This window comes from Columba livia, chromosome 4, assembly GCF_036013475.1.
Source record: "Columba livia isolate bColLiv1 breed racing homer chromosome 4, bColLiv1.pat.W.v2, whole genome shotgun sequence".
NCBI classification, from domain to species: Eukaryota; Metazoa; Chordata; class Aves; order Columbiformes; family Columbidae; genus Columba; species Columba livia.
Window position 1 is genome coordinate 53,307,261 of NC_088605.1, and position 13,498 is coordinate 53,320,758.

Here is a 13,498-nt window from a genome sequence, read left to right on the forward strand (position 1 = left end):
GCAGAATCACAGGAAGAGTTATTATTTAGTACAAAACACAATGCTTTGTAAAGAAAAGTCATTTTACACTAAAATCTGAAGTTCTTTGTTCTTAAGCTATCACAACAGGATGCTTCGACATAGTTTGAACCTTTTTGTATTACATGAAAAGGAGTCCTGGTGAGTTCAGTGTGATTTTTATGGAGAAACATCAGCAGCTTTGCATTCTCTGAACATAAGTGGTTTTGTGGAAGGCCAGCTGTCTGAGGAACCAGAGCAATTGCGGTAAGTAAGCCTCACCTTTGAATTTGATAGCCGTATAGCAAGGTATAGGCTCAGAAAACACAGCAGCACTTAATGAACTCTCAAGTTTGTGATTCCAGCAGCAGCCTCACCAATCTAGTTGCATCTCCAAAGCTGAAAGAAGGAAATAGGGGATGATAGTGCCACCTGAATAGCTGACCCCTATCTCACGTAAAGAATAGGAAGACCTCCAGGCAGCATACACCTTGGTCATTAGGTGTTCTCCTTTTGTCCGTCAGTGAAAGAGGTTGTAGGGGAAAATCCTCTATCAACTCCAACTCCCCACATACAGAAAAGAAATCAGATTAAAAATGAATAAAGCCTTTGGGCAATTCACTACAAGGCAGGCAGGGACAAGCAATGCAGACCAAGCCACTGTTCCCACTGCAAAGAAAACAAAAACACAGGTGCTGAATGTACTGAAGCCCTGCACATTAGCCCTGTGTGCGGTATATGCTCTTTACACACACACACACAAAAAATCGCTCTTGTGATTTGGCTGTTGTTTGCTTGAAGCATGTTTTATTTCAGCTCAACTCCAAGCAGAGTTGTTACAGATCCCACAGCAGAAGTTCTCTGTGATGAGAGAAACATGTGATCTCTGGGCCCTAGAGAAGAACTTACTCTGAGAAGGCACCTCCAACGGGAAGGCTGATGCTGGCCACCTGAGCAAACACCTTGTCTAGCAAGCATAAAACAGCAAGTGTAATGAATATTTGTAATGGCTGTACACAGGAGCAGTTTGGTAAAAGCTTCTCCCCACGACCCTCCCTAGCAAAAGGCTATTTTCTGTACACATTTCTCAGACCAAGAAATAGGAGATTTAAAGAGAGCGACTGCCACTCCGTTCCCCAATAAAAGCAAGGGGAGAGCCAGCTCTGCGTGATGTGGTTTGCGCAGTGTGATTCCAAGCACTGCTGGCTGATGTGCTGTTTACTGTTCTCCTGTGCTGGTTATGAACTTCATTGTAATGTACATGGGAATGTGTGCATATAAGGCATGTAAGGGAATGATACGTCTTAGGATAAGCAAGTCAGAGGTGACAGTCAGAAGGATTCTGCTGACTAGGTGACAAGGCCAAATCCAGTGAGAAGAGACAAGGTTGCTCTGCAGAGATGGCTTTTTGGGCAAGGGAGATGCCTTAGCCAGAGATTCTGGGTCTAGTAAGAGTGGGAGTGTCTTTGTGGAGTTGGAGTCATGCTGGTGGGAACAAATGTGGTGTCACTGACCCAAAGAATTGGTGGCAGAAGCCCTGCCACAGCAGAACATGCAGAAGCCCATCTGAGACAGGCAAACAGATGGTACAGAAGTCTGGTACAACCAAGCCCAGGTGAGGCTGCAGGGGGTATTCACCAGATGACAGTGAGGAGAGATGGATGTAGGAGCCACAGTAGCAGAGATTGCTTTCCTAAGTAAATTCTGGAAAGCCTAAAAGCCAGGCAACTAATAGGAGCAAGTGCGGGATTGGCCTTCACATGCTGAACAGATTTTGCTTATATCACTTTGTTATGCAAATATGTAATTATTTCATTTCCCCCAGAAGGAGTATTTGTGGTTTTCTCTTCCCCGGAACTTCGGAATGCTTGTGTAGAGGGAACAAGTAACTGTGAAGTTACCAGGTATGTGCATTACGTGGCAAGCTCTGAAGAAGTGGGAACCCGGAAGTTTCTGGGGGACGTTTTAAACACCTCTTTTGAAAGGTACTGCTGGAGCGTGGTGAGGCTGACCCTGACAGTGGCACAGGAGTTGCTCATCATTTAAATAAACTTAATTAAGATAGAAGCCTACTGTATGCCTGGGGCTAAGGAATACAAAGGTTGCTTCACAAACCAGAGACACTCTGGTGGATCAGAATGGAGCTGTACTAGCAAGGAGCTGCCAGGGCCCAGGAGGGAGGGAGCAGGATCTGCAGATCTGAATGGAGCTGCTCTGGCTGTAGCTCAGAAGGGTGATGTTTGTGGGGAACCTGTCCTCACTGGTGTACAAATGAGCCGTACCTGCTGACCCTCTCTTTCTGTAGTACTGTGGTAGAATAAGTGGGTGATCAGCTTGGAAAGTCCAATCCTGCCCAATTGTGAGGTAATTACCTTTTGTATTATTAAAGGGGAAAAGAACAGTAAGGCTCTCTTATGGCTAGCCAGAATTTCAGATACAGTTTCAGTTTGATTCTACCTCAAATAGCTGCTTGCACACACACACACACACACATATGCATGCACCAGTTGGAGTTTGCTTCCTAGTTCTAGAGCAGGATTATCTGACTTATTTGCACTTTTCCTGTTTCTTCTAAGTGAGGAACTGGGAAGGAAAAAATACTAGGTTATCTGTAACAGTTCAAATGGTTATCTCAGCTCTGGAGATGAAAATCTAGAGTGACTGTACTGGACAGGATGGAGTCACTCCATAATCACACCAGTGTGTGTGCAGATTTTGTCACATGTGGTGATGGTTATTCTTTTTGTCTGTCTGCATGTTTTATAGCTTTTCATGCCCCTGCAGCTATTTTGTGTAGAGACTTGCCCTCCAGACTGACTAAGACCTGATTTGTACATTTGTAGCAAAGTGATTTGTATGCTGTGCAGAAAGGCAGATGAGTTTATTTGGATAGTCCAGGAGAAGTGATTTAGGGGGTCGGACAGTGTTTTGAGATTTGGAGCCTGTCAGTATATCATACTGAAATGTTTGTCTTGTTTTTATAAACACAGGAAAGGTAGGTGAGCTCTTATTCCACATTTGTTTTGATGATTATGCCATTGAGCTGCTACGTTTGGCAAACTAAGACAGAAAAAACAGCAAAGGAGAAAAATAAGATACTAACACCACATTTAGTCATCTCCATTAAAAATGCAAAATCTGTAGTGTGTCTCTGCACCAAGTTCAGACTAGATCTCATTCTGCACGAACCATTTTTACTGCTCTTGCATCAACATTAGGGCTCAACATATTCTTTAACCCTTAGCCTTCTAAATTACCTGTTTTGCCTTTATTAACAGAAGACTTAAAAAGCAGATCAGGGTGCACATCATCTGTCACCAGATGGACCCACATTCAGGGAGGAGTTCTGGTGTTTCATTCCCCTGCATTTCTCTTCGGGCATAAATGGGATCCGTTCTGCTGACAGCTGAAAAGCCAAGGTGTTAAATTTAAGAACTGTTGTTAACAATTGTTGCACTTTGTAGATCAGAAAGCTTATATCAGGAAAATCATTACAGCTTAAATCAATAAAGTAATGCTAGTTTACTTACCAAATAAGTATCTTCTTAAGAGTCATGGAAGAAAACACTGTCAATCTTTTAAGCATGAATACTATAATATAGCAAATCTTGGCTGTGCATATAGCATTGAAATCAGTCAGCCACTGTAGTTTGTGTCCACTGAGGATTTGGCCCAAAGGAAAGACCTCGGGATTGACTGCATATTGATACAAAGGAAACACAAGCTTTTGTCTCGTATCAGTCAGTTGCCAAGGGGTGTATCAGTGTAGGACAGGATAGTGGGAAAGTGTAGGGTAGACTTCTGCAGTTATACACTTATTACTGGCCTCCAAGTGGAATATGTCCTATTAATGTCAGCCCTCTAAGCCTGATAATTTAAATAGTTTTTTCAGCCATCCTTTCAGCCATGTCCTTACTTGGGTACAATAATTCTGTCAGAGATGGTGGCAAAACCCTGGCTAAAGTCAAGGTAAATGTCATCTTCTGGTCTCCCTCATCTGCAAGTCCAATCAATTTGTCATGAAAAGCAATCAGGTGGGTCAGACATGATTCGCCCTTGGTAAATCCATGCTGACTGTTCCCAGTCACTTTCTTCTTCCTCACATGCCTAGAAATGTGTCCTGAGAGGACATGCTCCATGATTTCTCTGGAGACTGAAGTGAGACTATCTGGTACTCAACTGTTGGTATGTCTCCTCTTGACAATGTAACTCTCACAGAACCGGTGGAGGAGACTTTTGTCTCCTGTACCCCCACAGTCCCTTGTCTTTCTTATACAAGGGTACAGTTCAGCTGTTAGTGAGAAGCTTAACACCAATAAGCAACGGTGAGTAGTTTCTGATACTTAGTGATCTACTGCGTAGATGGAGGTCATATTGGGTGAAACTGAGTCTGGATTTCCCATTATTCTGGGAAGAGATTCAGATCTGACCTTGCCATTTGGCCATTTTTGTAGAAAATATTTAAATGCCAAAGAAGCACCATGGCCATCCTATTTCTTCCTTCTTTCCAAAACAGAACTAGCAGAGTCTCTTTCAAGGAAGATCACTATTTGCTTTTTGAAAGATAGATGTTTAACTTGTTCCTTTTTTAACCAAGAACTAAGCTGGAAGCACATGAAATTGCTGCTTCAATTAAAATTAATATTCATTTTTTCAGATACTGAAATGTAGTAGTAAAATGTATCAGTAAATGTTGACTTCATTGGGTTATTAAATATATTGGCTGCATGAAACTTGACCAATCAGTGCTCCAGGCAAGAGCACCCATCTGCTTCACTTGGAGCAGGACTCAGGCCACAAAGTGTATAAAGAAAAACTGCAGAACTACATTTCCATTCTGGAAGTAGCACCAGTGTCAAAATATCTACTGAAAACCAAACCACAGGTTCTTTCCATAGCCTTCATTGCTGTTTGTAAAATGTTATTTAAGAAACTGAGCTGAAAAGATGCCCATGGAGAATTTCAGCTGGGGACATAGTCAGAATCCAAACTAACAACCACAATTTATTTCAACCAAAATATTTCATTTTAAATGAAACTATTTTCCCACTTTGCCACATCTTCCTGCCTACCTCCCAATGTTTTAATGCATCCATATCTTAGCAATAAACATTATAAGATAGAAAGAAAATAAACCATGGCTGACAGAATAGCCGAATTGCTTCTGCCAACTCATCAAAGGCCATTAAGTGTGCAAACCAGTAATGATGACTATTCATCAACTGATGAAAGATTTTTCTTCACACAATTAGCAAATTCAGATACTGCCTTCAGATGCAGAGACTGCTGTTTGTGTGCCAAGATATTTATTTTTGAAAGTGGGAACTAATCTGGAGAGCCTCTTCTCCATGTATTTACATGGCTGAAGAGGAAGGGTACACAATCGCCCTGGGAGCTCACAGTCTAACTCAGGAATATTGTTCCAACCTTAGAAGTTGAAAGTCACAGCAGTACATCTCCAAGAGTGCCTTTGCAATTGCATGGACAGCATCCTGGCTGGCTAAAAGCCTACTGTCAGGTGAGGTGAATAGGTCTTTGGATCCTTCTCCCTGCACTGATGAGAAGGGAGTCATGGGCACCCAGCTGGAATATAGACACCTAAAGCTAGGTGGTTTAATCTCCACATATATGCACTATTCATAATAGTGAGTTCTTGTGGTAGCCCCCTGTTAGAATTCCAGAAGTACCTGAAGTGGTTGAGAATAGCAGGTCCACTGATTCCCATTTCGGCACGTGGCCTTGCACTTCTGCTGTAGTATTTCAGAGGGGCTTTGGAAAAAAAAAAAACAAAAAAACAAAAAAAAACCTTATTTCACTTTAAAAGCTGGTACTTCCTTGCATCTTTGCCATGTACTGGCTATGTGAACTAAGAATCGCAACACAAGCTTGTAGCCAGGAATATTTTCTGCATGGTGCTGAGCGATCATTTAATACATGCTTCAAAAACAGCAATAAGATGGATAGGAAACCACCCTCATTGATTCTGAGCTGCTTAGTTTCACTTAAGCACAGCTTTTTCCTGCAAGATTTTATTCACTTGCTATAATAGATCAAGACCAGTAGACATCTCAAGGCATATCAGTGGTGCCTTCTCAAGGCATATCAGCATATCAGGTATAAGAGGGTCATCAGGGGCAGTCAACATGGCTTCACCAAATGGAAGTCGTGTTTGACCAACCTCATTGACTTTTATGAGGACATAACAAGATGGATGGATGATGGCAGAGCGGTGGACGTGGTCTACCTTGACTTGAGTAAGACATTTGACACAGTCTCCCACAGCATCCTCACAGCTAAACTGAGGAGGTGCGGTCTAGATGATCGGGTAGTGAGGTGGATTGTGAACTGGCTGAAGGGAAGAAGCCAGAGAGTCATGGTCAATGGGGCGGAGTCTAGTTGGAGGCCTGTATCTAGTAGAGGGCCTCAAGGGTCAGTACTGGGGCCTGTATTATTCAATATATTCATCAATGATTTGGATGAGGGAATAGAGTGCACTATCAGCAAGTTTGCTGATGACACCAAGCTGGGAGGAGTGGCTGATACACCAGAAGGCTGTGCTGCCATCCAGTGAGACCTGGACAGGCTGGAGAGTTGGGCAGGGAAAAATTTAATTAAATATAACAAGGGAAAGTGTAGAGTCTTACATCTGGGTAGGAACAACCCCAGGTTCCAGTATAAGTTGGGGGATGACCTATTAGAGAGCAGTGTAGGGGAAAGGGACCTGGGGGTCCTGGTGGACAGCAGGATGACCATGAGCCAGCCCTGTGCCCTTGTGGCCAGGAGGCCAATGGCATCTTGGGGTGGTTAGTAGATTGAGAGAGGTTCTCCTTCCCCTCTACTCTGCCCTGGTGAGACCACGTCTGGAATATTGTGTCCAGTTCTGGGCCCTTCAGTTCAAGAAGGACAGGGAACTGCTGGAGAGAGTCCAGCGCAGGGCAACGAAGATGATGAAGGGAGTGGAGCACCTCCTTTATGAGGAAAGGCTGAGGGAGCTGGGTCTCTTTAGCTTGGAGGAGACTGAGGGGTGACCTCATTAATGTTTACAGATATGTAAAGGGTGAGTGTCACAAGGATGGAGCCAGGCTCTTCTCAGTGACAACCAATGATAGGACTAGGGGTAATGGGTTCAAACTGGAACACAGGAGGCTTCTCCACTTAAATATGAGAAGAAACTTCTTCTCAGTGAGGGTGACAGAGCACTGGAACAGGCTGCCCAGAGAGGTTATGGAGTCTCCTGCTCTGGAGGCATTCAAGACCTGCCTGGACACCTTCCTGTGTAACCTCATCTAGGTGTTCCTGCTCTGGCAGGGGGATTGAACTAGATGATCTTTCGAGGTCCCTTCCAATCCCTAAGATTCTGTGATTCTGTGACAGCATGATTCATAGTCTCTTACACAGAATGGTGAAAGCTGAGGGTGGGTAGGCTGGATCCTTTCAGTGCAGCATCATTGTCCAAGCTTATATCTGTAGCACGCTAGCTGTGTGTGCATTGTCCTGACAGAAACAATAATGCTGTGTCAGTCAGTAATACTGGGACAGTTCCCAGTTCTGAGGCAGTCACACCAGCAAAATGACCATGACAACTGAGATTAGCTGGTTTCTCGTTGGTCAGCCACAGAAATTTTACAGAAAAAGAGGTGTTGTGAAGATGAAACCATCCCCAAAAGATACATAATCCTTTCAATTCAGCGTAAGCTCTGGATTTGTGTAGAACATTGCTGAAGTGCTGCATGGTAAACCTGATATTTATTATTAGTAGAATTACAGAGTGATTTTAGTACGCATGAGGGAGCAGGATAGAATTGCAAGCTTGGAATCTGCTTATACTGATGTGAGTGTTAAACCATCTCGTTGGGTTTCATGGGGACAGGAATATTGCAGGAGGAAATATCTCATCCACTGTGAAAACAGTCACTAAAGGCTGGAATAAGGACTGGTTCATATGCCACCCAGTGCCCTGTGAGAGCACCTCTGAGAGAGGGAGGATCACCTGCAGGGAAGGGAGCACTGGGCTGCAATGCTGTGGCGCAAAGCTTCTCCCCTGTTTTGCAGGGTGCCTGAAAGAATTTCCCTGCTGTCTGCATTGTGCTCTGGGATGGCTGTGGGAAGCTGTAAAGCTTATAGCCCCCTTTCCTCCTACCAGAGCCCCCACAAGCTAACACTGACTCAGGGGCTGCCTTGCTCTAAGTTAGGAATGGTGCATCACTGCGAGATGCAAAGTGAGGTCACATGTATTACTACCCCCACCCAAAAAAGCACAGAGATAAAGTCATGGAGCTATTACTTGCTAATGAAGAATTTAGAGAAAGATTAAATTGAAGTCAGCATCTTATTCTTTATGTTCTTGATCTGTTTTAACTGGTTCTGGGTCTTTTTCCCACCCTTTCCCATTGAGATTTGGTAGGGCAACAGCATAACACACCGACATTTGCAATACTGGTTGCACAGTCCTTTGCTCTGGGTGTTCAGTCTAACTGTGCTGGGCGAGCTCAGCAGCCCGCACATTTGTCACAGCATGCCCTTTTCCTGTTATATCACTGTCCCAATCCACTTGTGAATGACTTCTTTCCACTTCCTGTCCTGTCTCATAAATGCTATAGGCCAGCATGTTATTATAGGGTAGCAGAAGCAGCTGCAGTCTGACCATTATCTAAAAAAGCCATTGAATTTGATCTTTCAGGTTCTTTTTCCAAAGCTGAAAAACTGTGTGCCTCCTGGTTGGAAATACTGCATCTGTTAGGAGAAAGGCTGGTTTCAGTGGCACTCGCTGATACTTGCAGTTAAAAAGGGTCGCTGTCAGAACTGTTGTTGTGAGGGTGAGCCTATGGGCACCTTTACCTCTGTGATATTTATAACAGAAGCACCGTGTCCCTCTGTCAAGGCTAGGAATGCAGCTTCACCACTGCATGGGTACCAATACAGTTATATATATGTCTTCAGAGGGCCTCTTTCTTCTTTTTGAAACCCGTGGGGTTGAAATGTAAGCTCCGTGGGTCGCAGAAAGTTTTGTTCTCTGAACAATGCTAGTGAACTTGCTAGTGATTTGCAGCACTTCCATGGAAGAAATGGAAAAGAAAGAGAGGTGCAAAAGCACTGTTATCTCAGAAGTCAGGTCTGAGAGTTTGCCAACCATTATTTACTAATGAGGAGTAACTCCTTACATGTACTAGTTGGGTTTGGTTTGATTTGCGCAGCCACAGTGCTCTGGCATTTAAAATGACAGGTCCAGTTTGAGGTAGGGGTATTATTTAACTTTGGGAGCCTCAGAACTGCCTGTGATTAGAGTCCCACCATGTCACACTGGCAATCCATAAAGCAAGGTGTATTTGAAACCCAGTGGGTGCTTCTGCAGTGTTCTCAAAAAACTGCAATGACTATCTTAAAAAGGAGGACTCAGAGAAGACACCTAATGCCCTGAGAAGTCACTTTTCCTTTCTGCCTTGCACCAAGTGTCCTCTTTCTCTCTTCTTACTGACTATAATACAGTTGTATAGGGCTAGCTTTCTATTTTAGCCACTTAAACAACTGCAGTCAAGCAGTGGGGCAAGGCTCTGGGAGCCAAATTCTGAAGTAATTTTGCATAAACATTGCTTTCTGTTAACACTTAAAAGATTTTGAATAAAAGCTTAGCAATACGGTCCTTCATATCATGTTGAACTTCAGTTAGCTCTGGTCTAATCCTCCTTTGCTTGAGTATGGTGTTAGATACATGCTGTCTCTGAGTATTTCTTTTTTACTGAAGTTGTTCTTGATTTGCACTGGTCCAATCTCAAGACTCAGGCTGCAGTTTGGAAGATGTGTTGGATATGCATTCTTATTGCCATTTTTTTGCATTGTAGGTTTAAAAAATGTTTCAGTTATGCTTGTTTTATTTAAAGAGTTGTGGTATGTATTTTTTTTAAATCACATCTCTCACCAGCAGAAAATTACATAGCTGAAGTTGAAACAGCAATTAGAATATTTCAGTTGCCTAAAGATTCTTCTTTCAGATTGACAGTTCTGCCATGGATACAAGACAGAGATTGCTTCTTGTGCTGAATTTTTTAGTTACCGATTAAAATAATTTTGTTTTCTTCCTGCAGAGATCTGCATTGGTTTTATTATTTCTGTCCAAAAACCCAATCATGCCTTAATATTTTAATTACCTGTGTTCAATGGCACAATTTTTGCATTGCAGTTTCTTACATAGAGAAGTGAAAAGTATAGTTACTTAGTATTAATATTGAAATTGTGTGTGTTTGTACATATATGGATAATAATTTCATATGTGTATGGCAAATTGGATGCCTCAACGCTATTTGAAAATGAATATTTGAGCACTCAAATATAGAAGCATACAAAAATCATTAGTCTGCTTTTGAAAATCTTCTCTTCCTACCTGCCAGGAGGCACTTGCTTCTTGTAGTTACAGGTGCATATTAAAAGTGCATAATGATATTTGTTACACATATCTCAAATTCAGTGGAATTTGAAAGGCAAGCTCATTCTCCAATCTGTGATATATTTTGGTGTTTTATTTAGTGCTTGATAATGATGCTCTCTCTGTAGCCCATTAAAAATCTGAATGTTCCACACTGGAAATAATGTGTGCTAAACTACATATACTAATCTGCAAGCTAATTTTCTTATTTCCGTTCTTCAGGTTAGAAAATAAGTAACTCTCCAAGCATGAACCAACATATTTATACATCATGAAAATGCAACAAGACTTCTCACAACAGTATCACCCCTGCCAGCCTGCCCCTTAACTCTCACCGAAAGACTCTCAACTCGCTCTTCATCTGCCCCTGGACAGTACTCGATACATTGTAGCTGCTCTCTCAGTAAAGAGCAACTCTGTTACAGGCCACCAGATCAGGGTGAGGAAGTTGATGGGGCCTTTTACGGGCAGCTGAGAGCAGCCTCGCAATTACAGGCCCTGTTTGTCATGGGGGATTTTAACTTCCCTGATGTTTGCTGGAAGGAGTACTCAGCCAGCCACAGTCCAGGAGGTTCCTCCAGTGCATTGACGATAACTTCCTCATGCAGATGGTGGAGGAGCCAACTAGGAGAGGAGTGCTGCTGGATCTCATCCTCACTAACAAGGAGGGTCTGGTTGAAGTGGTAAAGGTTGAGGGCTACCTTGATTGCAGCGACCATGAAATGGTGGAGTTCAGGATCTCCTGTGGCAGGAACAGAATAGCAAGCAGAATTGCAACCCTGGACTTCAGTATGGCCAACTTTGGCCTTTTCAAACAATTGCTAGGGGAAATCCCATGGGCAAGGGTACTTGAAGGTAAAAGGGCCCAAGATAGCTGGTTAGCAGTCAGGGACTGCTTCTGCCAGGCTCAAGATCAGAGCATCCCGACACGTAGGAAGTCAAGGAAGGGAACCAGGAGACCTGCTTGGTTGAACAGGGAACAGCAGGGCAAACTCAAGTGGAAGAGGAGTGTTTACAGATCATGGAAGGCACGGCTGGCCACTTGGGAAGGATATAAGGCTGTTGTCAGAGGATGTAGGGAGGCAACTAGTAAAGCTAAAGCCTCCTTAGAATTAAACCTGGCGAGGAGGGTCAAGAACAACAGAAAGAGCTTCTTCAAATACATTGTGGATAAAACTAACACCAGAGGCAATACAGACCCACTGATGAACGAGGTAGGTGCCCTGGTGACAGAAGGTACAGAGAAGGCAGAGTTACTGAATGCCTTCTTTGTCTCTGTCTACTCTGACGGAGGCTGTCCTGAGGAGCCCCGTACCCCTGAGGCCCCAGAGGAAGTCAGGACAATGGAGGAGTCTACCTTAGTTGATGAGGACTGGGTTAGGGACCAATTAAGCAATCTGGACATCTGTAGATCCATGGGTCCAGATGGGATGCACCCACGGGTGCTGAGGGAGCTGGCTGGACTCATTGCTAGGCCGCTGTCCTTTGCTAAGTCATGGGAAATGGGAGAGGTACCTGGGGACTGGAGGAATGTGAATGTCACTCCAGTCTTCAAAAAGGGCAAAAGGGAGGACCAGGGTAACTATAGACCGGTCAGCCTCACCTCCATCTCTGGGAAAGTGTTGGAATAACTTATCTGTAGCACTATCTCAAGGCATATCAAGGATAAGAGGGTCATTAGGGGCAGCCAACATGACTTCACCAAGGGGGAGTCATGCTTAACCAACTTCATAGCCTTTTATAAAGAAATAACCAGGTGGATAGATGATGGCAAAGCAGTGGGTGCAGTCTATCTTGATTTCAGTAAAGCATTTGACACCATCTGCCACAGCATCCTCGCAGCTAAACTGAGGAAGTGTGGTCTGGATGATCAGGTAGTGAGGTGGGCTGCGAACTGGCTGAAGGAAAGAAGGCAAAGAGTTGTGGTCAATGGGATGGAGTCTAGTTGGAGGCCTGTATCTAGTGGAGTGCCTCAAGGATCAGTACTGGAGCCTGTATTATTCAATATATTCATCAATTACTTGGTTGAAGAAATAGAGTGCACTACCAGCAAGTTTGCTGATGACACCAAGCTGGGAGGAGTGGCTGACATGTCAGAAGGCTGTGCTGCCATCCAGCAAGACCTGGACAGGCTGGAGAGTTGGACAGGGAAAAATTTAATTAAATATAACAAGGGAAAGCGTAAAGTCTTACATCTGGGCAAGAACAACCCCAAGTACCAGTACAAGTTGGGGAATGACCTGATGGAGAGCAGTGTAGGGAAGAGGGACCTGGGAGTCCTGGTGGACAGCAGGATGACCATGAGCCAGCACTGTGCCCTTGTGGCCAGGAAGTGCCAATGGCATGCTGGTGGGTATTAGAAGGGGGGTGGTTAGTAGGTCAAGAGAGGTTTTCCTCGCCCTCTACTCTGTCGTGGTGAGACCACATCTGGAATATTGTGTCCAGTTCTGGGCCCCTCAGTTCAAGAAGGACAGGGAACTGCTGGAGAGAGTCCAGTGCAGAGCCACGAAGATGATTAAGGGAGTGAAGCACCTCCCTTACAAGGAAAGGCTGAGGGATCTGGGTCTCTTTAGCTTGGAGGAGACTGAGGGGTGACCTCATTAATGTTTATAAATATGTAAAGGGTGAGTGTCACGAGGGTGGAGCCAGGCTCCTTCTCAGTGACAACCAGTGATAAGGGGCAGTGTGTGCAAACTGGAGCTTAGGAGATTCCACTTAAATATGAGAAGAAACTTCTTCACGGTGAGGGTGATAGAGCACTGGAACAGGCTGCCCAGGGTGGTTGTGGAGACTCCTTCTCTGAAGACATTCAAAACCCACCTGGACACATTCCTGCGTAACCTCATCTAGGTGTTCCTGCTCTGGCAGGCAGGGTGACTGGACTAGATGATCTTTCGAGGTCCCTTCCAATCCCTAACATTCTGTTATTCTGTGATTCATCCACCTTCTGTTTTCCCCCGCCAGATGTATGAGGTAAGTCACCCTTTGTGTTGCAAAGCATATTTTGGAAGGAACAATGTAACACATCCAGTGGGATGTTGTCTGATGCTATGGCACTAGCAAGAGCGACTGTGACCTTCC